This window comes from Periophthalmus magnuspinnatus, chromosome 18 (assembly GCF_009829125.3).
Source record: "Periophthalmus magnuspinnatus isolate fPerMag1 chromosome 18, fPerMag1.2.pri, whole genome shotgun sequence".
Classification (NCBI taxonomy): domain Eukaryota; kingdom Metazoa; phylum Chordata; class Actinopteri; order Gobiiformes; family Gobiidae; genus Periophthalmus; species Periophthalmus magnuspinnatus.
The window spans coordinates 14,570,470-14,596,590 of NC_047143.1; the positions used below are offsets into that span (position 1 = coordinate 14,570,470).

The following is a 26,121-nucleotide window of genomic DNA, read 5'->3' on the forward strand; positions in this document are numbered from 1 at the left end:
GAGTGTGGCGGACCAAAGGATGCAGACTCAGGGAATATTTACAGGATTTATTGCAAGAATAAGGACAAGGTACAAACAGTGGGTGATCCGGAGGTGAGCAGGTGAGCAGATGAGCAGGAACACGGGACACAGGAACAGACCACATGAAGGGATGACAGGAAGACAGGCAGACCAGACGGGCGTAGGGCAGGGCAGGCAGGAGACATCCAGGGCCGGAACACAGAACGCAGGAACAGACAGGAATACAGGGCCGACAGGAATGCAGAGACACGACAGGGATGAAGTGAACACAACAATGATCCCATGCTGAGTCTCCTCTCCCAGCTCCTATTATGCCCAGCAGGCATGTTGATTGCACTGATGGGCTGCAGGTGCGCGCGGGAGGAGCCAGGAGCCCAGCCCAGATCTGGCAGGTGAGGGAGGGAAGGAGCACGCAGGGAGGAAAACCAGGAGTGGACACTGCGGATCATGACACAATACACCTTACCAGGACCTACAAATGTGGCCATGTGTTGCTTTTGTATATTATTAATATGGCCCTATGTCCCTATGTGTTAAAGAGGGGCTAATATACTTATATGGGGTATTAACAGCTAAAATATTTAAATCAACTTGTCACCTTTTATTGGTATATTCTCTGGAAACAACATAACATGCTTTATGTTTTACTTTTGCTTTTGACTAAGTCGCCCATCCCTTTATTGTCCATGCTAAGTCACTCCCTCTTCAGAGCCAGGTCAGCCAGAGTCAGGTTTGTTAATAAGCTGTGTACAGTTTTGCATTGTGCGTTTGTATATTAATGGAGAATTGATGGGTGGGAGCATGGATGATGTAGGTTTGTGCATTGCACAGAATCTTACATAATCTTATAATCTTAGGAATATTATAACATGGTAGAAAGCAAAAAAAAAAAAAAAATCTATCTTGCATAATACCCCCTCTTTAAACAAATGTATCTTTCTCTTATTTCAGTTAATATTCATTGACCTCATTGCTCTTATATTATTGCCTCTCTGTCATGACTTTGTTATACTGATATTACTCATTGTATGAAAAGAAGTCAGCAGGTGTCAACAAACTGTGCAAGTGATTAGTTGTCAATAACTTCTTAACTACTTGCATTAGACTTGAGGACTGGGGGTTTGGACTCTGCTCAGAACATGCTCTTGACTGTTTTAATAATCAATGCTCCTTGTCTTTCACAACAAACACTAGGGAAGAGGCGAGACGAATGTCCACAAGACACGACACGAGACTGGGTCCACAGGAACAAGATTATGACATATTCTATAAAAAAATCAGTTGTCCAATTGAGGTCACAAGTTTGATTTATCTATTTAAAGAGCTTTGTTTGGTGGTACGATAGCTTCTTAAGGGGTGTAATATAACAGGGCAGCATTTTTTTTCCCAATCTAAATGTGAACACTTAGAAAGAAAAAAAAAAAATTGAATGAGATAATTTTCCTCATATGGGCACAATTTTATCTCAGGAGTAGATCAAGATCTTGTCCCATCCCTAGCTGACAAATAATACTTGATTAATTAAACTACATTGCAACTACATTACCGTTATCTCTCTATGACCCCAGAAGACCTGTGCTAGCATCCTTTTACAGTGCCGACTTTGCCTTCTTTAACAGCAGTACTTCTTCCATGTAGGCTCTGTGTCAACCCAACAGTACAGAGCTCTAGATGGATGTCTTTGAATAAAGTGACCATATTTGTAGATGTAGAGGGAGGAGAGAACCATTCCGGCTGTCATCTCTCCCTGTCTATAGCGATTAGCGCCTGAACACATCTCCGGGACACAAAATTAAATATTGATCTATTTTCTCTCCCCTCTCTCCCACTCTTTTTACACCTCTTCTTTTGCTACAGAAAGGTGTAGTAGCGGTGATGAGATTTCAAATGTGATCGATCAAAAGTGAGCTTTGTGCTGGGCCAAAGTCCATTTATCTTCACACAGTGTCTTGTCAGCATTTAACTCACTTTGAGACGAGGATTAGAAGCAACTGTGCCATTGGTAAAAGGATGGCATTATGCAAAATCAACTTTTTTGCATCATATTATACCATTGTTCCCTCACCAAAAATATGCCTGCAGAGGTTTTACATGCCATCCATGCATGTTTGAGTGACCTTGCTCTCTCCCGAGCCCTATTTGAACCCTCAGTTTAATGCAATTTTGTCCAAGATTCAGCCTACATCACCCATGCTCCCACACAACATTTTTACATAAATATACAAAAGCAGGATACAAAATAATACACTACAACCATAATATATTCTATAACCATCATCGAGGATAGCAGTTATAGCAGCTGATATGCAACCAGAGATTATATATTTGTAAATCCATGCATGAAACCAAAGAGTCAATCAGTAGAAATGCTGTTGAAAGGCCATAGCCCCTCCCGCTCGGACTGTTGGTTTGGCAGGGAGGGGACACTTAGCAATGCTGCCAATCAAACCTGTTGCAAATGCTAATGTGAGTGACCCCGGGGAAAGAAGGCACATGACTCGTCTGTTATTAATGTTCATATCTTAATTTAGGGACAAAATCGTGAAAAAGGAATCATGTAGAGTGGTTTAATATGAACATTTTACAGGTCAGAAAAACGAAACTGACAGCAGCAAGAGAGGGGCAGTGATTTTTCAGTAGAATTCAACCAGAGCTCGAAGGAACATGCTCACTTCCTCATTGGAATGCGGCGACTAGCAGGTTAGCTATGTCCATTTATATGTAGTCCTATGATGTTTACACACACTGGTCATATGAACATGTGTTTCAAAGTTGCTGAGAGAAAATAGTCCCAAAGGAAAATTAAACCGTGTGAGGTGTAGTGAGTATGAACATCCACATATGATTTACAGATAGAGCCTTATCACAGCCGGATCCTCGTTTTACTCTGCAAATATGAGATGATAAGAATAGACAGATAAGGGAAATGAGCTCCAGTGTGGTTTGAACAGAATAAAGTGAATGTGGATTTCAGTCAAACACATATTTTACTGAAGAATCTGGAGAAATAGATAATTAAATTCTACAGGCTCGTTCAGATTCTTCCCTTAGTCTGCCTTGCATTTTCACAGCATGTGATTAGGTTCTATGGCACTTTTACAAATCGTATTCAACTTGACTTGACCCACTTCTGCCTACCTGACTTTTATGCTAATTACACTTGTTGCTAACACCTTGGAACTGATACTTTTTTGGTACAATCTCCAAGCTACTTCTTAGACAGCCAAAGTGTAGTTGTAGCTCCTCCATATGTGTGGCTAGATGGTTTCTGAGATTTACAGTGGCTTGCAAAAGTATGCATCCCCCTGGAACTTTTTCACATATTGTCACGTCAGAAGCACAAATTTAAATACATTTTCTTAGCATTTTATGTGAATGAGCAACATAAAATTGCACTAGTGTTGAACATCTCAAGGAGCACTGTTCAATCCATCATCCGGAAATGGAAAGAGTATGGCAACCTACCCAGACATGGCCATCCACCAAAACTTACAGAACGAACAAGAAGAGCAACCATCAGAGATGCAGCCAGGAGGCCCATGGTGACTCTGGGAGAGCTGCAGAGATCCACAGCTCAGATGCTGGAATCTGTTCAAAAGACAACTATTAGTCGTGCACTACACAAATCTGGTCTTTATGGAAGAGTGGCAAAAGGAAAGCCATTGTTGAAAACCATCCATAAGAAGTCTTGTATACAGTTTGCTAGAAGTCATTTGGAGGACACTGCAAACATGTGGCAGAAGGTGCTCTGGTCTGATAAGACCAATATCAAACTTTTTGGCCTAAAAGCAAAACGCTACATATGGAGGAAAACTAACACATCACTCTGAACACACCATCCCCACAGTCAAAGACGGTGGTGGAAGCATCATGCTGTGGGGGTGCTTTTCTTCAGCTGGAACAGGGAAGCTGGTCAGAGTTGATGGACAGATGGATGGAGGTAAATGCAGGGCAATCTTGTAAGAAAACCTAATGGGGAGTCTGCCAAATACGTGAGACTGGGGCGAAGGTTCACCTTCCAGCAGGAGAACGATCCTAAACATAAAGCCAAAGCAACAATGGAATGGTTTAAAGCAAAACATATTCATGTGTTAGAATGGCCCTGTCAAAGTCCAGACCTAAATCCAATTGACAATCTGTGGCAAGATCTGAAAACTACAGTTAAAAAACAGTCTCCATCAAATGTGACAGAGCTTGAACTGTTTTGCCAGGATGAGTGGGCAAAAATTTCAGTCTGTAGGCGTGCAAAGCTGGTGGAGACCCCAAAAGACTTGCAGCTATAATTGCAGCGAAAGGCGTTTCCACAAGCTATTGTTGTTTTTGTATTTTTTATCTGGAAATTATGCATAATGGTCTTTCTACGCATGTACCATTTTGTGTAACTTATTCACATAATAAAGCAAATTAAAAAAAAATAAAAATAAAATACAATTTGTGGTTGTGACTTGACAAAATTTGAAAAAAGTTCCAGGGGGATGAATACTTTTGCAAGCCACTGTACTTTGGTGCCAGGTGGCAGCTTGGAGCCATAAAAATAGATACATTTAATGCCATAGTGTAGAACATTCCAGCCATAGCATCAAGGGATGATCATCAAACCACTTTCCCTATGGACTCCAACTGCAGTATTCATTTTGCATATTCATCATTATAACACCATTACATTTTCCAGTACAAGTAACCAAGGCATCTTTTTCACTGACATAACATGAGCACTTGTGAAACATTTGCAACCTTTTCCCACTTGTCCTCTCCACCGCTACAAACAACAGCTCTGACCTTTGTTTTTATAGGTCATTTATGACATGCTTTAAAAATAATACACTTTGAATTTTCCTCTGCACCATAAGCAGTGAAACACCACACAGTGATCGCTCTTTTAGATTCATGGAGCATACAAGACTCAACAACAAGTTACATTTTGAAATCTCACGCATCATAAATATCAAAAAAGACGTAGTAAAGTTGAGTGGAAACAGAAGGTGTTAAAAGACTACGTGCAGAACAGATGTCTCACTCTGCTGACAAAACCCAAGGTCGTAATAGTCCAGTCTCCATCATGAAGACCAGAACCCACAAGATAAAACCAAACAAAATCTGGACTGGCCCCAATCCAAACTTTTCTGTAATAATAATAATAATAATAATTAAAACTGCAAGCAGTGATAAAGGCCCTCGCCACCCCTTGCGACCGCGGGGTACACGCCACCACGGAGATCCGGCATTCCGTTCCCGCTTACATCGCCCCTCCCCCCAAAATCAGCGTCTCAGTAATACTACTCCATTCATTCCAATAGAACCATTTATCACATTGTCACGTCTGAACGGTTGGAAATAGAGGTATGTGTTCATTGGCTTTTTTGTTCAGTATGATGAGAGGAATATGTGTACCAAATTTCAATTGTCTATGACAAAGTAATGATTTTTCATCCCATTTATCCAAAAACCATGTATTTCAATGAGAAATGTCAGACGTTGCCATGGCAACACCTTTGAAAATAGAGGTATAGTGTTATTGACTTTTTTGTTCAGTATAGCAATAGGGATGTCCATGCCAAATTTCAAATGTTTGTGACAATGTAATTTTTTTTGTGCACCATTTAAAATTTCAAGGGGGCGCTGTGGAGCAATGTAATATTTGACTTATGTAAATTGCATATCTATGCACTCAAAATAAGATAAAAAAAAAAAAAAAACGTATATTAATGCCGGAAAATAGGACACTGCATGTTCAAATTACGGATCATTTAGTATTTCAAAAAACTTTTTTTTTCTTTGAAGGCTGGCCACACCCACGTTTTATAACTTTAAAAAATTTAGGAGAGTAGCCTATAATCCCACATGGGTCTAGTTCATTTTCACCAATTTGCAAGTTTCTTGAATGACAATCCAAGGCGTAAAAAATTAAAATGTGAGAGGTAAAATTTTGAAAAAATGGCGTTCCGCCCACAATGGCCGACTTCCTGTAGGGTTTACGGTGGGATCATAATGTAAATTTTTACTTGTCTTGACATGTTCTATGTTTGTACAATGAAAAAGGTCTCTCATTGCTGTAATGTATTTCAAATTTTGAGGTGGCGGTATTGAGTCATTTTGATACGTTAATTTTTTTGAACATCAAAATACCACATTTTTTGCCAATCTTGAATTTCAGGCCATAGTTTGATGAGTGTAGAGCATCTACAACAAAGTGCAGTACTCTGAACCCCATTCATTTCAATGACACATTTATTATGTTACCACGGTAACATGGTTGCAAATAGAGGTATGTTCTTATTGACTTTTTTGTTCAGTTTGCCAAGACAAATGTCCATGCCCAATTTCAAATGTTTACGTCAAAGTAATTTTTTTGGTCCAATTCAAAAGTTCAAGGGGGCGCTGTGGAGCAATTTATTGTCTGACCTGTGTAAATTGTATATCTATGTGTTCAGATCAACATTCTGAATAATTTTCCACCCATTATTTTTCTCCTAAACCATAACAGCTACAGTCATGTGACTTTCTCACATTGTGCCCCATCACAAATAAGGCCCCTGTGAATTTTTTCTGAAGTCCACGACAAATCGATTGTCTTCTGTGAATTTTTGAAAATGAAATTTGAAGAGGGCGCTAGAGAGCTATTTTGTGAGAGAGTGCCTTGATTTGCATATCATTGCGTTCAGCTCATAAATGTGCATAAACGCTGTATTAGCATTTTCCCAACAAAAAATGTGTGAAAGAGAAATATTTTATTGAAATATTCCAAAATTTGCGATTTTGTTGAAAATTCACCCTGACCACACCCAAAGTCATAATCAAAATGTAATTGTTAATCTTTAATCACACATGGGTTTAGTGGGATTTGGCCAAATTCGAAGTGTTTGTGATTAAAACTGTGTGAGAAAATGTCCTGAATGCGAGGGTGTGCACTTTTGTCGTTCACAGGTTTGATCCAATATGGTCGACGTCCTGTACATTTTAGGGCGGGGCCATAATATCATTTTTGTCATGTCCCGACATGTACTATTTTTTGATGTGAGTTTCAGATTTTTACGTCGACTTTTTTCGGAGTCGGGCTCCCATTGGCCCCATGAAAATCAAAGTTTGAGGTGGCGATACTGAGTCATCTTTCGATATTTTTTCTCGGGGTCTTTTGTGACAATTAGAGCTCGTCAAGTGCTAATTTTTGACAACACTCATTGCCATGTCGGGGCGTGTTTACTACTTGATTTTTGCCATTTTCCGGGTTTCGGACGCGGTTTTAATGAGTCCCTCGCCGGGACGGAGTCCCAGGCTCGGGCCTAATAATAATTAAAACTGCAAGCAGTGATAAAGGCCCTCGCCACCCCTTGCGACCGCGGAGATCCTGCCACAACGGAGATCCTGCCTTTCGTTCCCGCTTACATCACTCCTCCCCCCAAAATCAGCGACTGAGTAATACTACTTCATTCATTCCAAAGAGACCATTTATGACATTGTCACGCCCGCACGGTTGGAAATAGAGGTATGTCTTCATTGGCTTTTTTTGTTCAGTATGATGAGAGGAATATGTGTACCAAATTTCAATGGTCTATGACACAGTAATTATTTTTCATCCTTGTTATCCAAAACCCATGTATTTCAAAGAGAAATGTCAGATGTTGCCATGGCAACACCTTTGAAAATAGAGGTATGTCTTCAATGACTTTTTTGTTCAGTATTGGAAGGCGGATGTCCATGCCAAATTTCAAATGTTTGTGACAAACCAAATTTTTAAGTGCCATTAATAAATTTAAAGAGGGCGCTGTGGAGCAATGTTATCTTTGACATATGTAAATTGCATATCTATGCACTCAGAGCAAGATTTTGAACAAAACGTATATTAATGCGTATTGAATGAAAATCCACTGCGCAAAAATTTCAAATGTGAGAGGTAAAATTTTGAAAAAATGGGGTTCGGCCCACAATGGCCGACTTCCTGTAGGGTTTAGGGTGGGGTCATAATATAATTTTTTACTTGACATGTTCTATGTTTGTACAAAATTTCATTTGTCTACGATGAAAAAGGTCTCCCATTGCCATAATGTATTTTGATTTTTGTGGTGGCGCTATTGAGTCATTGCACATGAAAATATATTTTTTTTGCCAACCTTGAATTTCAGCCATAGTTTGATGAGTGTAGAGCATCTATTTAGTCTACAACAAAGACCAGTACTCTGAACCCCATTCATTTCAATGGCACATTTATTATGTTACCACGGCAACATGGTTGCAAATAGAGGTATGTTGTCATTGGCTTTTTTGTTCAGTTTGTGAAGCCAGATGTCCATGCCGAATTTCAAATGATTTTGAAAAAGTAATTTTTTTGGTTCAATTTAAAAATTAAAGGGGGCGCTGTGGAGCAATATAATGTCTGACCTATGAAATTTTATATAATTATATTAACAAAAAGATTGTGAACAAAATGTATATTAATGCCAGAAAATAGGAAACTGCATGTTTGAGTTGCGGGCCATTTAAAACTTCAAAAAACATCTTTTTTTTTTTGCAGGCTGGCCACACCCACATTTTATAACTTTAAAAAATCCAAGCGAGCAGCCTATAATCCCACATGGGTCTAGTTAAATCTGACAATTTTTCAAATTTCTTGAATGAAAATCCACGCCACAAAAAATACAAATGTGAGAGTAAATATTTTGAAAAAATAGGGTTCCGCCCCCAATGGCCGACTTCTACGATGAAAAAGATCTCTCATTGCCGTAATATATTTTGATTTTTGAGGTGGTGCTATTTAGTCATTTTGAAACATTACTTTTTTTGCATTATATTTTTTGCCAATCTTGAATTTTAGGCCATAGTTTGATGAGTGTAGAGCATCTATTTAGTCTACAACAAAGACCAGTACTCTGAACCCCATTCTTTTCAATCGCACATTTATTATGTTACCATGGTAACATAGTTGCAGACAGAGGTATGTTCTCATTGGCTTTTTTGTTCAGTTTGACAAGTCAAATGTCCTTGTCAAATTTCAAATATTTATGACAAAGTAATTTTTTTGGTACAATTCAAAGGTTCAAGGGGGCGCTGTGGAGCGAAAAAATTTCTGAGATATGTAAATTGTATATCATTTTGTGTAGATCAAGATTTTAAACAAAATGTATATTAATGCCGGGAAATAGGACGCTGCATGTATGAGTTATGCACACTTTAACACTTCAAAATATTGCTTTTTAATTTGAAGGCTGGCCACACCCACATTTTATGATGTAGAAAATTCCAAGACAGTTCCCTATAATCCCACATGGGTCTAGTTCATTTTGATAAATTTACAAGTTTCTTGAATAAAAATCCATGGCGCAAAAAATCCAAATGTGAGAGGTAAAATTTTGAAAAAATGGGGTTCCACCCACAATGTCCGACTTCCTGTAGGGTTTAGGGTGGGGTCATAATATAATTTTTTACTTGTCGTGACATGTTCTATGTTTGTATCAAATTTAATTTGTCTATGATGAAAAAGGTCTCTCATTGCCGTAATGTATTTGAACTTTTGAGGTGGCGCTATTGAGTCATTTTGAAAAAACAATTTTTTTCCACATGAAAATACAACTTGTTTTGCCAATCTTGAATTTAGGCCATAGTTTGATGAGTGTAGAGCATCTATTTAGTCTACAACAAAGTCCAATACACTTAACCCCATTCATTTCAATGACACATTTATTATGTTACCACGGTAACATAGTTGAAAATAGAGGTATGTTCTTATTGGCTTTTTTGTTCAGTATTTTAAGAGGAATATGTGTACCAAATTTCAATTGTCTATGACAAAGTAATAATTTTCATCCCAGTTATCCAAAACCCATGTATTTCAAAGAGAAATGTCAGACGTTGCCATGGCAACACCTTTGAAAATAGAGGTATGGTGTCATTGACCTTTTTGTTCAGTATCGGAATAGGGATGTCCATGCCAAATTTCAAATGTTTAGTAATTTTTAGTAAGTAATTTTTTTATGTGCCATTTAAAAATTTCAAGGGGGCGCTGTGGAGCAATGTAATATTTGATATGTGTAAATTGCATATCTATTCACTCAGATCAAGATTTTGAACAAAATGTATATTAATGCCGGAAAATAGGAAACTGCATTTTTGAGCTACGGGCCATTTAAAACTTCAAAAAACGTCTTTTTTTTTTCAGGCTGGCCACACCCACCTTTTATAACTTAGAAAATTTCAAAAGAGTTCCCTTTAATCCCACATGGGTCTAGTAAATTGTGACCATGTTGCAAGTTTCTTGAATGAAAATCCACGTCATAAAAAATCCAAATGTGAGAGTTAAAATTTTGAAAAAATGAGGTTCCGCCCACAATGTCCGACTTCCTGTAGGGTTTAGGGTGGGGTCATAATATATTTTTTTACTTGTCTTGACATGATCCTGTTTTTGTGACTGAGTGGCATCACTCATGTCTCACAGCAAGAAGGTTGGTTCGATCCCCGGGTCACCAGGCCTTTCTGTGTGGAGTTTTTCATGCTTCTCCCCGTGTCTGGATGGGTTTCCTCCGGGTACTCCGGTTTCCCCCATCAACCAAAACATGAACGCCCTTCGAGACAACTGTTGTTGTGATTTTGGGCGTTACAAAAATAAATTAATCTAATTGAATTATGTTACCACGGTAACATAGCTGCAGACAGAGGTATGTTCTCATTGGCTTTTTTATTCAGTTTGCCAATCCAAATGTCCATGCCAATTTTTTAAGGCAAAGTAATTTTTTTGGTCCAATTCAAAAGTTCAAGGAGGCGCTGTGGAGCAATATAATGTCTGACCTTTGCGAATTGTATATATATGTGTTCAGATCAACATTTTGAAAAAAATGTATATTAATGCCGGGAAATAGGACACTGCATGTGTGAGTTACGCGCAATTTATAAGTTCAAAATATTGCTTTTTTTATTCCAGGCTGGCCACACCCACATTTTATAAATTAAAAAAATTTGGAAGAATAGTCTCTAATCCCACATGGGTCTAGTTCATTTTGACCAATTTGCAAGTTTGTCGAATGAAAATCCAAGGCGCAAAAAATCCAAATGTGAGAGGTAAAGTTTTGGAAAAATGGGGTTACGCCCACAATGGCCGACTTCCTGTAGGGTTTAGGGTGGGGTCATAATATAATTTTTTACTTGTCTTGACATGTTGTATGTTTGTACCAAATTTCATTTGTCTACGATGAAAAAGGTCTCTTATTGACATAATGCATTTTGATTTTTGAGGTGGCGCTATTGAGTCATTTTGAAATAATAATTTTTTTGAACATCAAAATACAACTTGTTTTGCCAATCTTGAATTTTAGGCCCTAGTTTGATGAATGTAGAGCATCTATTTAGTCTACAACAAAGTCCAGTACTCTGAACCCCATTCATTTCAATGACACATTTATTATGTTACCACGGTAACATAGTTGCAGACAGAGGTATGTACTCATTGGCTTTTTTGTTCAGTTTGCCAAGCCAAATGTCCATGCTGAATTTCAAATGTTTATGGCAAAGTAATTTTTTTGTTCCAATTCAAAAGTTCAAGGGGGCGCTGTGGAGCAAAAAAAAAAATCTGACATATGTAAATTGTATATCATTTTGTGTAGATCCAGATTTTAATCAAAATGTATATTAATGCCGGGAAATCGGATACTGCATGTGTGAGTTATGTGCATTTTAACACTTCAAAATATATATATATATATTTTTTTATTGGTGGCCACACCCACATTTTATGATGTAAAAAGAAACAAGACAGTTCCCTATAATCCCACATGGGTATAGTTCATTTTCACCAATTTGCAAGTTTGTTGAATGAAAATCCAAGGCGCAAAAAATCCAAATGTGAGAGGTAAAATTTTGGAAAAATGGGGTTCCGCCCACAATGGCCGACTTCCTGTAGGGTTTAGGGTGGGGTCATAATATAATTTTTTACTTGTCTTGACATGTTCTATGTTTGTACCAAATTTCATTTGTCTACGATGAAAAAGGTCTCTCATTGACGTAATGCATTTTGATTTTTGAGGTGGCGCTATTGAGTCATTTTGATACGTTAATTTTTTTCCACATGAAAATACAACTTGTTTTGCCAATCTTGAATTTTAGGCCATAGTTTGGTGACTGTAGAGCATCTATTTAGTCTACAACAAAGTCCAGTACTCTGAACCCCATTCATTTCAGTGACACATTTATTATGTTACCACGGTAACATAGTTGAAAATAGAGGTATGTTCTCCTTGGCTTTTTTGATCCGTATGTAGAGAGGAATATGTGTACCAAATTTCAATGGTCTATGACAAAGTAATTATTTTTCATCCTTGTTGACCAAAACCCATGTATTTCAATGAGAAATGTCAGACGATGCCATGGCAACACCTGTAAAAAAAAAGGTATGGTGTTATGGACTTTTTTGTTCAGTATAGGAATAGGGATGTCCATGCCAAATTTCAAATGTTTGTGACAAAGTATTTTTTTTACGTGCCATTTAAAAATTTCAAGGGGGCGCTGTGGAGCAATGTAGTCTTTGATAAGTGTAAATTTCATATCTATGCACTCAGATCAGGATTTTGAACAAAATGTATATTAATGCCGGAAAATAGGAAACTGCATGTTTGAGCTACGGGACATTTAAAACTTCAAAAAACATATTTTTTCTTTGCAGGCTGGCCACACCCAAATTTTATAACTCAGAAAATTTCAAAAGAGTTTCCTATAATGCCACATGGGTCTAGTAAGTTGTGACCATTTTGCAAGTTTCTTGAATGAAAATCCATGGCATGAAAAATCCAAATGTTAGAGTTAAAATTGGGAAAAATGGGTTTCCGCCCACAATGGCCGACTTCCTGTAGGGTTTAGGGTGGGGTCATAATATATTTTTTTACTTGTCTTCACATGTTCTATGTTTGTACCAAATTTCATTTGTCTACGATGAAAAAGGTCTCTCATTGCCGCAATGTATTTCAAATTTTGAGGTGGCGCTATTGAGTCATTTTGTTACGTTAATTTTTTTGCACATCAAAATACAACATTTCTTGCCAATCTTGAATTTTAGGCCATAGTTTGATGAGTGTAGAGCATCTATTTAGTCTACAACAAAGTGCAGTACTCTGAACCCCATTCATTTCAATGACACATTTGCTATGTTACCACGGCAACATAGCTGAAAATAGAGGTATGTTCTCATTGACTTTTTTGTTCAGTTTGCGAAGCCAAATGTCCATGTCGAATTTCAAATGTTTACGTCAAAGTAATTTTTTTGGTACAATTCAAAAGTTCAAGGGGGCGCTGTGGAGCAATTTATTGTCTGACCTGTGTAAATTGAATATCTATGTGTTCAGATCAACAGTTTAAATAAAAAAGTATATTCATGCCGGAACGTAGGACACTAAGTTTGTGAGTTACATGCAATTTAAAACTGTACAAAATGGCTTTTTTCTTTGCAGGCTGGCCACACCCACATTTTATTACTTAGAAAATTCCAAAAGAGTTGCTTATAATCCCACATAGGTCTAGTTCATTTTGACAAATTTACATGTTTCTTGAATGAAAATCCGAGGCGTAAAAAATTCAAATGTGAGAGGTAAAATTTTGAAAAAATGGGGTTCCGCCCACAATGGCCGACTTCCTGTAGGGTTTAGGGTGGGGTCATAATATAATTTTTTACTTGTCTTGACATGTTCTATGGTTGTTCCAAATTTCATTTGTCTACGATGAAAAAGGTCTCTTATTGACGCAATGTATTTCAAATTTTGAGGTGGCGCTATTGAGTTATTTTGAAACATTAATTTTTTTGAACATCAAAATAATTAATTTTTCACCAACCTTTAATTTTTGGTCCAATAAAAATGACTTTTCGTTAACGTTCAGGGGGTCAAAAGTGGATTCAAAGTCGTGAGCAAAATAATAAAGAATAATAATAATAATGGAAATGCATTTTCCACCTATTATTTTTCTCCTAAACCATAACAGCTACAGTCATGTGACTTTCTCACATTGTGCCCCATCACAAATAAGGCCCCTGTGATTTTTTTCCACAAGTCCACGTCAAAGCGTTTGTCTTCTACGAATTTTTGAAAATGAAATTTGAAGAGGGCGCTAGAGAGCCATTTTGTGAGAAAGTGCCTTGATTTGCATATTATTGCGTTCAGCTCACAAATGTGCATAAACGCTGTATTAGCGTTTTCCCAACAAAAAATGTGTGAAAGACAAATATTTTTTTGAAATATTCCAAAATTTGCAATTTTGTTGAAAATTCACCCTGACCACACCCAAAGTCATAATCAAAATGTAATTTATAATCTTTAATCACACATGGGTTTAGTGGGATTTGGCCAAATTTGACGTGTTTCTGATCAAAACTGTGCGAGAAAATGTCCTGAATGTGAGGGTGTGCACTTTTGTCGTTCACGGGTTTGATCCAATATGGCCGACTTCCTGTACATTTTAGGTCGGGGCCATAATATCATTTTTGTCGTGTCCTGACATGTTCTATTTTTTTATGTGAGTTTCAGATTTTTATGTTTACTTTTTTTCCAAGTCGGGCTCCCATTGGCCCCATGAAAATCAAAGTTTGAGGTGGCGCTACCGAGTCGTCTTTCGTTACTTTTTCTCAGGGTCTTTTGTGACAATTAGAGCTCGTCGAGTTCTAATTTTTGACACCACTCACTGCCATGTCGGGGCGTGTTTACTACTTGATTTTTGCCATTTTCCGGGTTTCGGACGCGGTTTTAATGAGTCCCTCGCCGGGACGGAGTCCCAGGCTCGGGCCTAATAATGGAAATTTTTTTTCCACCCATTGTTTTTCTCCTAAACCATATCAGCTACAGTGATGGGGAAAAATGTGAGAAAGTCACATGACTGTAGCTGTTATGGTTTAGGAGAAAAATAATGGGTGGAAAATGCGTTTCCATTCTTCTTCTTATTATTATTATTTTGGTGGCTGCTTTGAAGCCACTTTTGACCCCCTGAACGTTAACGAAAAGTCAATTTTATTGGACTCAAAATTCAAGGTTGGTTAAAAATGTATTATTTTGATGTTCAAAATGACTCAATAGCACCACCTCAAAATTTGAAATACATTGCGGCAATGAGAGACCTTTTTCATCGTACAAATGAAATTTGGGACAAACATAGAATATGTCAAGACAAGTAAAAAATTCTATTATGACCCCACTCTAAACCCAACAGGAAGTCGGCCATTGTGGGCGGAACCCCATTTTTTCAAAATTTTACCTCTCACATTTGAATTTTTTGCACCTCGGATTTTCATTTAAGAAACATGCAAATTGTTCAAAATGAAGTAAACCCATGTGGGATTATAAACTACTCTTTTAGAAGTTATAAAATGTGGGTGTGGCCAGCCTGCAAAGAAAAAAGACATTTTTAAAAGTTTTTAAATGCGTGTAACTCACACATTTAGTGTCCTATGTCCCGGCAGGAATATACTTTTTCTTTCAAAATGTTGATCTGAACGCATAGATATACAATTTACACAGGTCGGAGATTATATTGCTCCACAGCGCCCCTTTGAACTTGACCAAAAAAATTACTTTGACATAAACATTTGAAATTTGGCATGGACATCCCTATTGACATACTGAACAAATATGCCAATTAGAATATACCTCTATTTTCAAAGTAAAAATAATTACTTTGTCATAGATCATTGAAAATTTGGTACACATATTCCTCTCATCATACTGAACAAAAAAGCCAATGAAGACATACCTTTATTTCCAACCGTGCAGGCGTGACAATGTCATAAATGCTCCCATTGGAATGAATGGAGTAGTATTACTCAGACGCTGATTTTGCCATAACTGGTGGTAACTGATAGAAATCACCAACTGCTATACGGCTGACATTTCCAAAAGGGGAAACATCACCTCTTTGCTTGATTTGCCTCAGCCGTCCATGTATATATGTGAGCAGTTTATGAGAAACCATTGATATTTCATCAATGATTACTAACTTGAGGTCAATATCTTTGGCACGGAGAGAATTGAGTTTTTCTTCACCTAATGGTATGTAGGGAAGAGTCACATCTGTTCCAATGCTAAATGCACTGTGAATTGTAGATGCATTTAGATTGTATGCTGCCATCCCAGTGGGTGCTGTTATTAAAACACTCATGTTGTCTGGGTGGCGTCGCATTGGAGCAAATAGACGATTGGCTTCATACTGAATGGCCCGAATCAAGTGGCTTTTCCCTGTGCCAGCGCCACCAGTGATGAACACATGTAAAGGTTCTGGATCATTTCCATTGACTTTTTGTATGCACCACTTTTGTATTTTGAAAAAAATAGACAGCTGGATGTCATTTAAAGATCGAATTAAATCCAAACCTTCAGCTCGAGTCATCGCATAGTGTTGTTTTTCTAAATGAGCAGTTTCTTTGTTAGCTATCCCTAAATCGGGAATATGGGGCAAGGGGTCTTCATCATCCAGTTTACTCTGTGCAAGTTCATCAGTGGCTTCCAAACGTTCTGCTTCTTGCTCAGGACAAAGCATGGCCCAAGCATCCTCTAATATTCCAATAGAGTCCAGGTTATTTTTTATCTCTTCCAAATCTTCAGTTTCAATGTCATAGTGAGATTATTTGAGTTCACAATTGACATCACTGAAACGGTCTGGTTGCCAAGCTGCACTGTGCCCTCTTTGTAGAACTGTTCAAAAGAATGAAATGATGAAGGTTTGAGGTCGTTCATGACGATAAGGAAAAAACAGCTGTAACAGGCTTTTGTAATATAGCTCAGGATTCTTTGTTTCCGAAAACCGTGCATAGCGCACAACAGCAGGTTTGGTTCTGAATCGTTTTGAAATATATCCACATGAATTCTGTAACTTAATCACATTTTTGGATTTTTTTTCTGATGTACTTAACACACGATACTCTGAAGCAAATGTGGCTATACACATATCATCAAAAGTGTCATTCTGTGGTCTGTTCTTATATCGATCCACAAATCCAGTCATCCAAATGTCATTGTTTCCTGACTTTTTCAGTTCATTTAGTGGTTTGGTGAGTTTGAAAATTGTGTCACCTGTGGGGATAAACACAACTTTCCTTGAACATTCTTTGAGGTGCATTTGAGTGATTCTGTACACAGCTTCTTGTGCAGACACATCACGGTTATGGAGGTAGGCTTGACCAATCTTCTTCATAGCTTCTTTGGCATCAGGATTTCCCTGTTTTGTTGCCTCTTGGTGTGTTTGTTTCAACAACAGCCCCATCTCTCTCTCAGATTTGGACATATAGCTGATAATATAAACGATACAAGCATATACATCAACCACATATTGGATGTCCATGTTGGCATTCCAACATTTCAACAAAAGTGCATTATATGGATTAATCCAAATTTAATTGACATCTCTTTGCAGGACAATTTGCATGCATTTTTCAACACATTTAAGTGCTTTTTCCCATACTTCCTGTGTAATGCCAACATTTTGAAACAGTTGCTGGATACTCGTAATGGGATTGTCTTTATCCAGAAGTGCTTTTTTAACAGTTGTCAGTATTTTCATTGCATCCTCTTCTTTCATAAAGTTCTGTTCATTCTGAGAGCATATGCATTCCACAGTGTTTTTATTTTGTTCTTGGCTGTTGGTTGCAGTGTCACCTTGGCACTTTGGGCACTTTGGTATTTTCTGTTTTTTGGTGATGAAAGTACGTTCAGATACAGGGTGTGGGAAATTGAACCGGCAGGCTGTATTCTTTTTCTTACATGTTTTCGAATGCCGTTGAGAATGTTGCTGCACGGAGGTAACAGTTTCAGCTAATTGCTGATCTTGTGTCGGTATTTCACATGTTATGTACTTGTCGATGAATTGCATCACTTCTTCATCTGTGTTTTTTCCAATCTCAGGAGCATCCTCAATCCAAAATAAAGCGTGTACATGGGGTGATCCACGTTGCTGAAATTCTACACGATAAAAGTAATCTTTAATTTTTCCAATTGGATTTAATGGAGATAGTAACACGTAATTCAACAAGAGATGCCACCTGTAGTCAAACATGCGTGCTGCAGTGACAGGGCGATTACGCAACAGTTCACACCTTTCAGCATACTCCAAACTCTCAGAAGTTTCAGTTCTCCCCTCTTGCTTCAAAATTGAATTTAAAAGCTCTCCCCAGCGCAAGTCTGCAGACGAAAAACTGCAAAAAAAAGTAGGTTTTCCCAGATTCCGCACCATGGCAAGTGAATCTTTTTGTGCACCCTGCCAGAAGCTTGGAGTACCTCTTATTGGCCTTAGAAAATGATATCCTTCATCAGTCTTAATGATGTCCTGCAAAGACTCAATGTTTTGTGGAGCGTTGTCTTTTTGGCCTGCAGGGTTTGTGTGTCCTTTGCGTGATGCTATTGACACTTTCTGAATGACTTGCTGAACTTCTGACATGTATTGTGCAAAAAAAATGTATTCAACGCACTTTGCAAACCTTCCATCAGCGTGCAATATTCTGTTATTAAAATATCGTGCCAATGTCAAGTAGTGCTGTCTGGGCGTATGATAAGTATTATTCCCTGATGGAAAAAGATATGGAAAGGATTTTGCTTCATTATCTTTATCTGACAAAATACGCACAAGATTGTTTCCTTCAGCAGGTGCCAGATTAATTATATCTTCAAAACCCTGATCAAGAGTTTCTTGACCAAGATCAACAGGCATGGAACAAGAATCTTGATAAATACAATGGTTTTGCCGGTCATGTAGAGTTTCATCTTCTTCATCAGGAGACTCAGGTTGTTTTGAATTATTATTGTTTGAGACTTCTTCTGCATGTATTTCTTCTTCATGTTGAGTTTTGTCTTGTGCATCCTCAGGGGAACTGTTTTGTGCATTACCATTAGAGTCGTCTTGTGCTTGGTTTTCTTCTTCTTTAGCAAACTCATTCACCCATTCTTCATTTATTTCTATGTCTTGATAATATTGATTGTTTTCCTTTAAATATTTAAGTGCTTCTTTCAGGTGATTTGTGTTGACAAAGTGATATTCATAATGTCCTTTGTAAGATAGCTTGCGCTTTAATTTAACACGTAACAGACAACCTTCCAGATTTGACCGAGGCAAAACAGAACAAGTATGATTTACTGAAGAAGGGACGCAAAAAATTGGTCCGTGGCATCCATTTTGACCACCCTTTGGTAAAGCTAATACTTTCATAAATGGAATGTTTAAAGCAATCAAATGTTTTTCAAGATGATTCAAACAAGCCAACTCAAGAGGAATTGAATCCAGTTGTAAATTGTTTCCCCACCATTCTGCTGGGGTTACACCTCTTCGGATCTTTGAATGACAAACCTTGCACATCCAAAGCTCACCTCTTGATTCTTGTAATGGACATGGTGCATTGCAGTCAGAGGTACATTCATGCAAATACTCATCTGAGACACATGTTTCCGCCGTTACTTGAGCTGCTTTGTTTTTGTAGTTCTTTTGTTTGTATGGAACTACTGCTGCTTTAAACATGGATCGGAAACATACACAGCAAATAAATTCAGGTCCATCGTTGGCTTTAAAAAAACATTCATTACAACATTCATCTGATCAGCCAGCACTTTTTCTTGATTTCTTTTGAATTGTTTTTTATCCAGGACTTTACGTCTGAAAGTACTGTCTTTGTGGTATTTGGCTTTATTTATTGATTTTAATTTTTGTCAAAGATCAGGGTTTGCTTTATAGTTCCGGACACTTTCAGCTTTAACTTTATTTTGGTGTATCAAATCACTTCTGTATTTTTCACAACTATATGCTTTCAGCTTCTCTTTATGTTGCAGGTCGGATTTGTATTTCTCCACACTCAGTGCTTTTAACTTGTCTTTATGTTCCAGGTCGGTTCTGTACTTTTCCACACTCAGTGCTTTCAATTTCTCTTTATGTTCCTGTTCAGTTTTGTACTTTTTCACACTCAGTGCTTTCAACTTCTCTTTATGTTCCTGGTCGGTTTTATACTTTTCCACACTCAGTGCTTTCAATTTCTCTTTATGTTCCAGGTCAGTTTTGTATTTTTCCACACTGTATGCTTTAACACATTCTTTATGTTGCAGATCAGTTTTATATTTTCCAATACTCCTTCCTCTTTCTTTCAATCGATATCCCTCCTCTTCATGATATTTCACATTTTCATATTCTCTCTTCTTCTGTGCCTTCTTTTTCCTTGAATACTTTGACAAAATGATGTTTTTGTTCTCATGTGATCTGTCAATAGTATTTTCATCAAGAGGAATTGAACTGAAGAAATTCGTTGCATGTGCTGATCTTGTGACGTGTCCCTGGGGCTCACCAAACGTACACAGTTTATAACAGTCATTTTGTTGACCTTGTTTGACACAGACAACATGTTCATAATGAGCTCCGTGATTCTGTAGGTAGATGCCTTCAGCAGACTGTTGTTTTTCACTGTTTTTAAATCTTAACCATTTGCCTTGATAGAAGGTATAAATATCAACTCCAATGCAATCAGCTGTGGCTTGAATTTCAGCTTGTGTTGCCCAGGTGTTTACATAAGACATCTTTTGCAGTTCAATGTACTCTGCCACAGTCAAATGCTGATGTTCTTGATTCAAAAGGCAGTGATATTTTTTTTTCTTCTATGGTGTTTCTGTGTCCCACTTATGGCTTGAGAAATGGCACGGAAGAAACAGTTACCATCGGCAACAACGGCACCCCAGCATCACCAGCGCATAAGGACTCTTTAACATTGCAATTTTCAAATTCAACATTAAGAAATTTGCAAATTGCCTTGCATACTTTTTCAGAAAGAGGATTAAACTGCAAAGCATTTTCCTCATGACCAACGATTGTAATGTCATTTGCATCATGCAGTTTGGCTTTCTTGACAATTGGAGATCCACTTTTTAACTCTGTGTCAACCCTGGATCGCTTTTTGTGCAATGGAGATTTCATTAGTGTTCTGCCACATTTGTGTCCTATTTCTGGTAAATTTTTCTTTGTCTTGAACCCAGGATCAGAAGCTTTCAAATCAGCCGTGTCAGTTGCAGCAGTACTTTCAGTAACACAGGAATTGGGGTTACTTTTAAGTTCAGTCACAGCATGAGGTTCAGGACAGCCCAGAGTAGGCTCAGCAGTCACACCATCACAGTCACAGTCTTTCAAAGTCACTGCCACGCTATTGAGCTCAAACTGAACATTTGGCTCAATGAATCCTGCACGAAGTTGGATTATGTGGTCATAAACTTCACTGATGCTCTTGAAAAACACAACAACACTTGAACCATTGCCATCTACCATCCCAGATTTACTGCGTGCATGGGAGTCCACAATAGCATACATGCCATTTTTAGCGATAATAGCATATGTAGTGGCTGACATAGTGAAGAGACAAGCGTTGTCAGTAGCAAGATGTTCTTCCAGAGCTGTCTTCAAAGTGACAAAACATACTTTTTCCACAGGGTTGGTGACTGAAAGCAGGCGTCCAATAACAGTGACCATTTCCAAACAAAACATCTTGCCAAACAGTTTCTCATCGTCTTTAAAATCAAAAGCTCCCAAATAACACTGATCCCCAGGAATACAATGCTTCTTCCTTATGTACAGACGATCACCTTCCAGTAAAACCATGTTTAGATCTTTCTGAGACCATTCATGCACCTCCCGCAGGTGTGTGTGTTTAACAATTGCAGCCAAAGCAATGGCCGTGCACTGCTTTCCTCTACTTTGTGGATGAAATATTGTGTGTCCTTGATGAAATGACCCAACAATATTGTCAAACTGAGGAGCTTTGCTGTCTTCATGCTGCAGAGGCTGTAGTTGAACAGATGCTTGTTTTTCATGGCAGGAATCCTTCTTGGCCACTTTTGCATTGCACTCTTCGGGTGACGGCCGCTGCAGTCTGGAAACAGGGACTTGCTTTCCACAGCAGACCTTCTTCATTAGAAACAGTTTCCTATTAAAAAGACGCTCATACATACACATACACGCATAGACATAGACATACACGCTCAGCAGCACACATTCACACTCAGAAACACAGCATGCATATAGATTACATACCACAATGTTTAATCACTATTATGTTATTTTCTTTTATTATTAGCACTTTATTAACACACCTGCATATCTGCTTCTCTGTGAACAGGACTAGAGGTCCTCCTGGGTCTCTTCACATCAGGCTCCTCCTGCACACACACAATAGATATTGTTATGAACATGGTGTAATTACATAATACTTCCACTGATAATGATAATCTATTATATATAATATAATAATAATCTAATGATATATACCTGCTGATCTTCAGTCGGTGCTGTGTCGATAGCAGGTCTGACTGGCGCCTCTGCCACAGTTGTCTCCAGCTAAAAAAGAACCAAATACCAATTAGACAAATCCAATCTTGTATTATGTATTTTCTATCCAAATATGAAGTAAATATTTTCATCAAACCTTTTTCAGCACAACTCGAGGTTGCCAGCTTGATCTTGAGCTCGCTGCTTCCCCAACTCTCATCTAAAAACATAGATTTTGGTAGTTATTGTCAAACAGTTTTCAATTTCATTTTCAAAAGCACATATAAACATGATCTTGTGATATACCTGTCTCTTTGGCTGACTTCTACTTGGCACGGCAGTCCTTGCTTGACTCACCTATATTGAAATAACACATTTATGTTTTAGATCAACAAACAAAAACTATATTTAAACAACATTTTTATGTTTTAGATTCACAAACAAAAACTATATTTAAACAACAGTTTTATGTTTTACATTCACAAATCAATACATTTGCCCATTTGTTTTACCTTCTTCGTTGCCAGGGTAGTTGGGTTCTTTGAGGTTGCAGGAGTCTTCTGCGGTGCAGACAAAACATCAAAGCGGCCAGCAGACACGGGAATAGCACACAGACCAGTGACCTGAAAAATATGGTTTCAGTGAGGATTTTTAGACCTAACATTGATTGATGAATTGAAAAATAATGTTAACATTTACTCACCTGTCGCAGGGAAACATTTCTTGTGGTGGCAGTCAACTGTAGACTCTTCTGAAAATATAAAGTCAGTTAGCACTTTCACATAAGAAATTTGGCCACGGCACATATAACAGAGCATATATTTTCTATTGTACACTTTCTCTACCTTTCCAAATTCCCAGCGCTCAGAGTCCGTCTGTGGAGTGGTAGATGGGACTCGGACTGCTCTGGATGTGGGACAGGTCACAACCACATCTGGGGTCTTCGGCAGGGGCTTCACACACGGGGCGGCAGGTGTCTTCGGGCTTGGGTGGGCAGAATCCACGGTGCTCTCAGACAGCTCCCTGATGGCCTTACAGATCAAGTCAGACAAGACTCGCATGCCTTCAGGTACACTGAGGTGGATCTGCATAAAGACAATAACATGAATTATTACACTGCTATGTCACACATACACATTATGTCAACACACAAACAGTATTTGTATTACTTACACCATCCTTAGCCCAGAGACGCAAGTTCTTCATAGGGAAGCTGTCCACACAGAAGACATACTGCAGCCCTACAAAAACACATAATACAATTTAAAATATACTCTTCTCTATATATACTCTATATATCTCTATACCCTATTTGACTTTTACTCAAGCACATGTACTTTGTCTTACCTTCTGCCTCTGCTGCTGCCTGGTATGCTTCACGAAACTGGTTCTGCTTGGCCACACTGACCACATGACGAGCCGGGAAGTCCACCACACATGTCTAAAAAAATACAAAAATTTAGCTCACAAACTATTTGAGGTTACAGTGTGTTTTGGTGGTAACAAATATGACACAGTTGGGAGTGCATACCTTTGGGCAAAGACGTTTTACTGTAGACAGAAGACTCTGGAAGTTCTTCTGTGCCCGCTCCACTGTCTGGCCCCTGGTGGAAGAGTCGTTGCCCGTAGCCAGCACCACACATTTTGACACGCGTTGTTCGACAGTGGAATGGCGTACGTCAGTCTCCAGGGTGTCAGCTGTAGCACCAGGGGAGCAAATGTACCCAAAGGAGTATGGGCCATCTGCTCTGATGTCCACATCTCTCTCCACGAAGGATCTGAGATGTGAATCCCCGATCACCAAGACCAACTGGAAAACAAGAACAGCATTTATTAAACACTGAAGTGTGTAATATTAACCCAATTTCTTTTTAATTTTAGTTAACAGTTTACTAATAATCTATCCATGATTACTTTTACACCAGTAAATGTACAATGTGTTTGCATCTGCTGCTACAGTGTGAAATACAACCATGTTTTCTTTTTTAACAACTCCCAAAACAACATTTCTCATCTCAGCTGATGCCAGTTCATATGTTAATGGAGATGATAGTGGCTGTTGAGTCATGGTTAATGTGCACAATTAATATGAATAGGCTGGCAGCACTGCATTTACACACCTGGCTGACAGACTAAAATAACCTCTTAAAAATGTCACATCACTGTGTCTACACACTATAAACTTTTAAAATAAATTGGACATACCTCCTTGTTGGGGGATTCAGGTGGGATGCAGACTCTCAGCTGTTTCCCGGTGATAGAAGAGCGTGTCCAGTGGCGCACGGCAGGACGCCAACCAGTCCCAATCCCCACTGTACAAAAACATTGTATTCTTAATTTCATCTCTACAACTTGTAATTAAACTGCTCACATACACAACACAACCAGTAATAATATAATACAAAATAAAGCCATACCAAACATAGGAGACATCACGAAACTCTGGCAGTGTTTAGAACAGAACACCTGAAGAGCACCTGTTCAAAACACCTGAAACAACAAACAAAAATAAAACATTTTAAATGGTTGAAAATACAAAATTAGTACGTAATCAACATTATAATGTCAAGACAAACTCTAAACACCTAGGAGGTTAGTAATTTGTCCAAGAAACATCATGTTGTTTATTTGGCTCTGATGAGATCAGATACACTTTCCCAAAAACATAACTATGCTTCTTTTTCAAGTATTAAAGTAGACTGACAGTAATAATAGTAGACCATTAAAAAGGTAACACAGTTTAGACATAAAAAAGACATTGTAACTATATATAATTCAAAATAGTACACATACCTTGATGCAGTCAAAAGAAGCTGTGACTTGATAGTAGTCGTCGCAAAAAATATAAAAGTAAAAAGTAAAAGTGAATGGTCCACACTAAAAGAAAGTAATCTTCCTCGTAGAGTGGGAAAGTATCCAAACTGAGAAAAAGTAAACTTCCTCGCAGAATGGGAGTCTTCTGAATGGCTTGCCAATCAAAGACACGAGCTCTTTCGAATGTCTGTCTTTTAACCTGGTCTTCCCAGGTGTGGCCACACCCCTTGCAGACAACTCTGCCCCCTTCCCCTGGAGCATAACCCAGCCCCATTTTCAAAAGAACAAATGCTTGTCTCATAAGCTTATAAAACAACAGAAATCCAAACTTATAATAACTAATATTATTAAGATAAACACCATGACAACACCAACATATTTAAGCAAGATACATGTGTTTTCCCTTCATTTCTGAACTCCTCGTGCTACAAACACAGTGTTTATCTCTGTTCAAACACTACTGCTCTCACAATATCAACGTTCATAAATAATGATATAAAATGGACATACTATATACTACACATAAAATAATAGGATCAGGTTTACATGAACACCACCGTTCCACACAATGCAACTTTATGTTACCTTACCTTTAATAAACTGATTAAATAGTAACCACAAATTTACAGTAAATTACAAAACTGTAATTAGGAATAGACTCTAATGTAAGTATTGAAATCAAATTCAGTTTCAGCCTCTTTGGAGATGAGCTTGCTACATACATCTTGACCTGTATTCACATGGAAACAAGACTAATGTGTTATTGTGTTCTCTGCTGATGGCTGTTGGGCCCAAACTCTCAGCTGTAATGACTCTGATTACATATGAATAGTACAAGTCAAATAGCCCTATCACAACTCTACCCCCCAACCCCAAGTCATTCTCATTGACCAGACATTTTAATGTCAACACTTCTGTTTTGCACTGTACAGACATCATCATAAATGTATCAAATGCAACTATAAAAAAAACAGAAAACCTCAGACTACCATAGAAGAAAATACATATAAGAACAAAGTAGCTTGTTCTTATGACTAATGTTATACTGTATTC

The 26,121-nt window shown here is 38.0% G+C and overlaps 1 pseudogene; it reads right to left on the reverse strand.

Moving 5' to 3' along the window:
* Window positions 1–15,795: 15,795 nt before the first annotated feature.
* LOC129457075 (uncharacterized) lies at window positions 15,796–24,687 on the reverse strand (annotated as a pseudogene).
* Window positions 24,688–26,121: the final 1,434 nt, after the last annotated feature.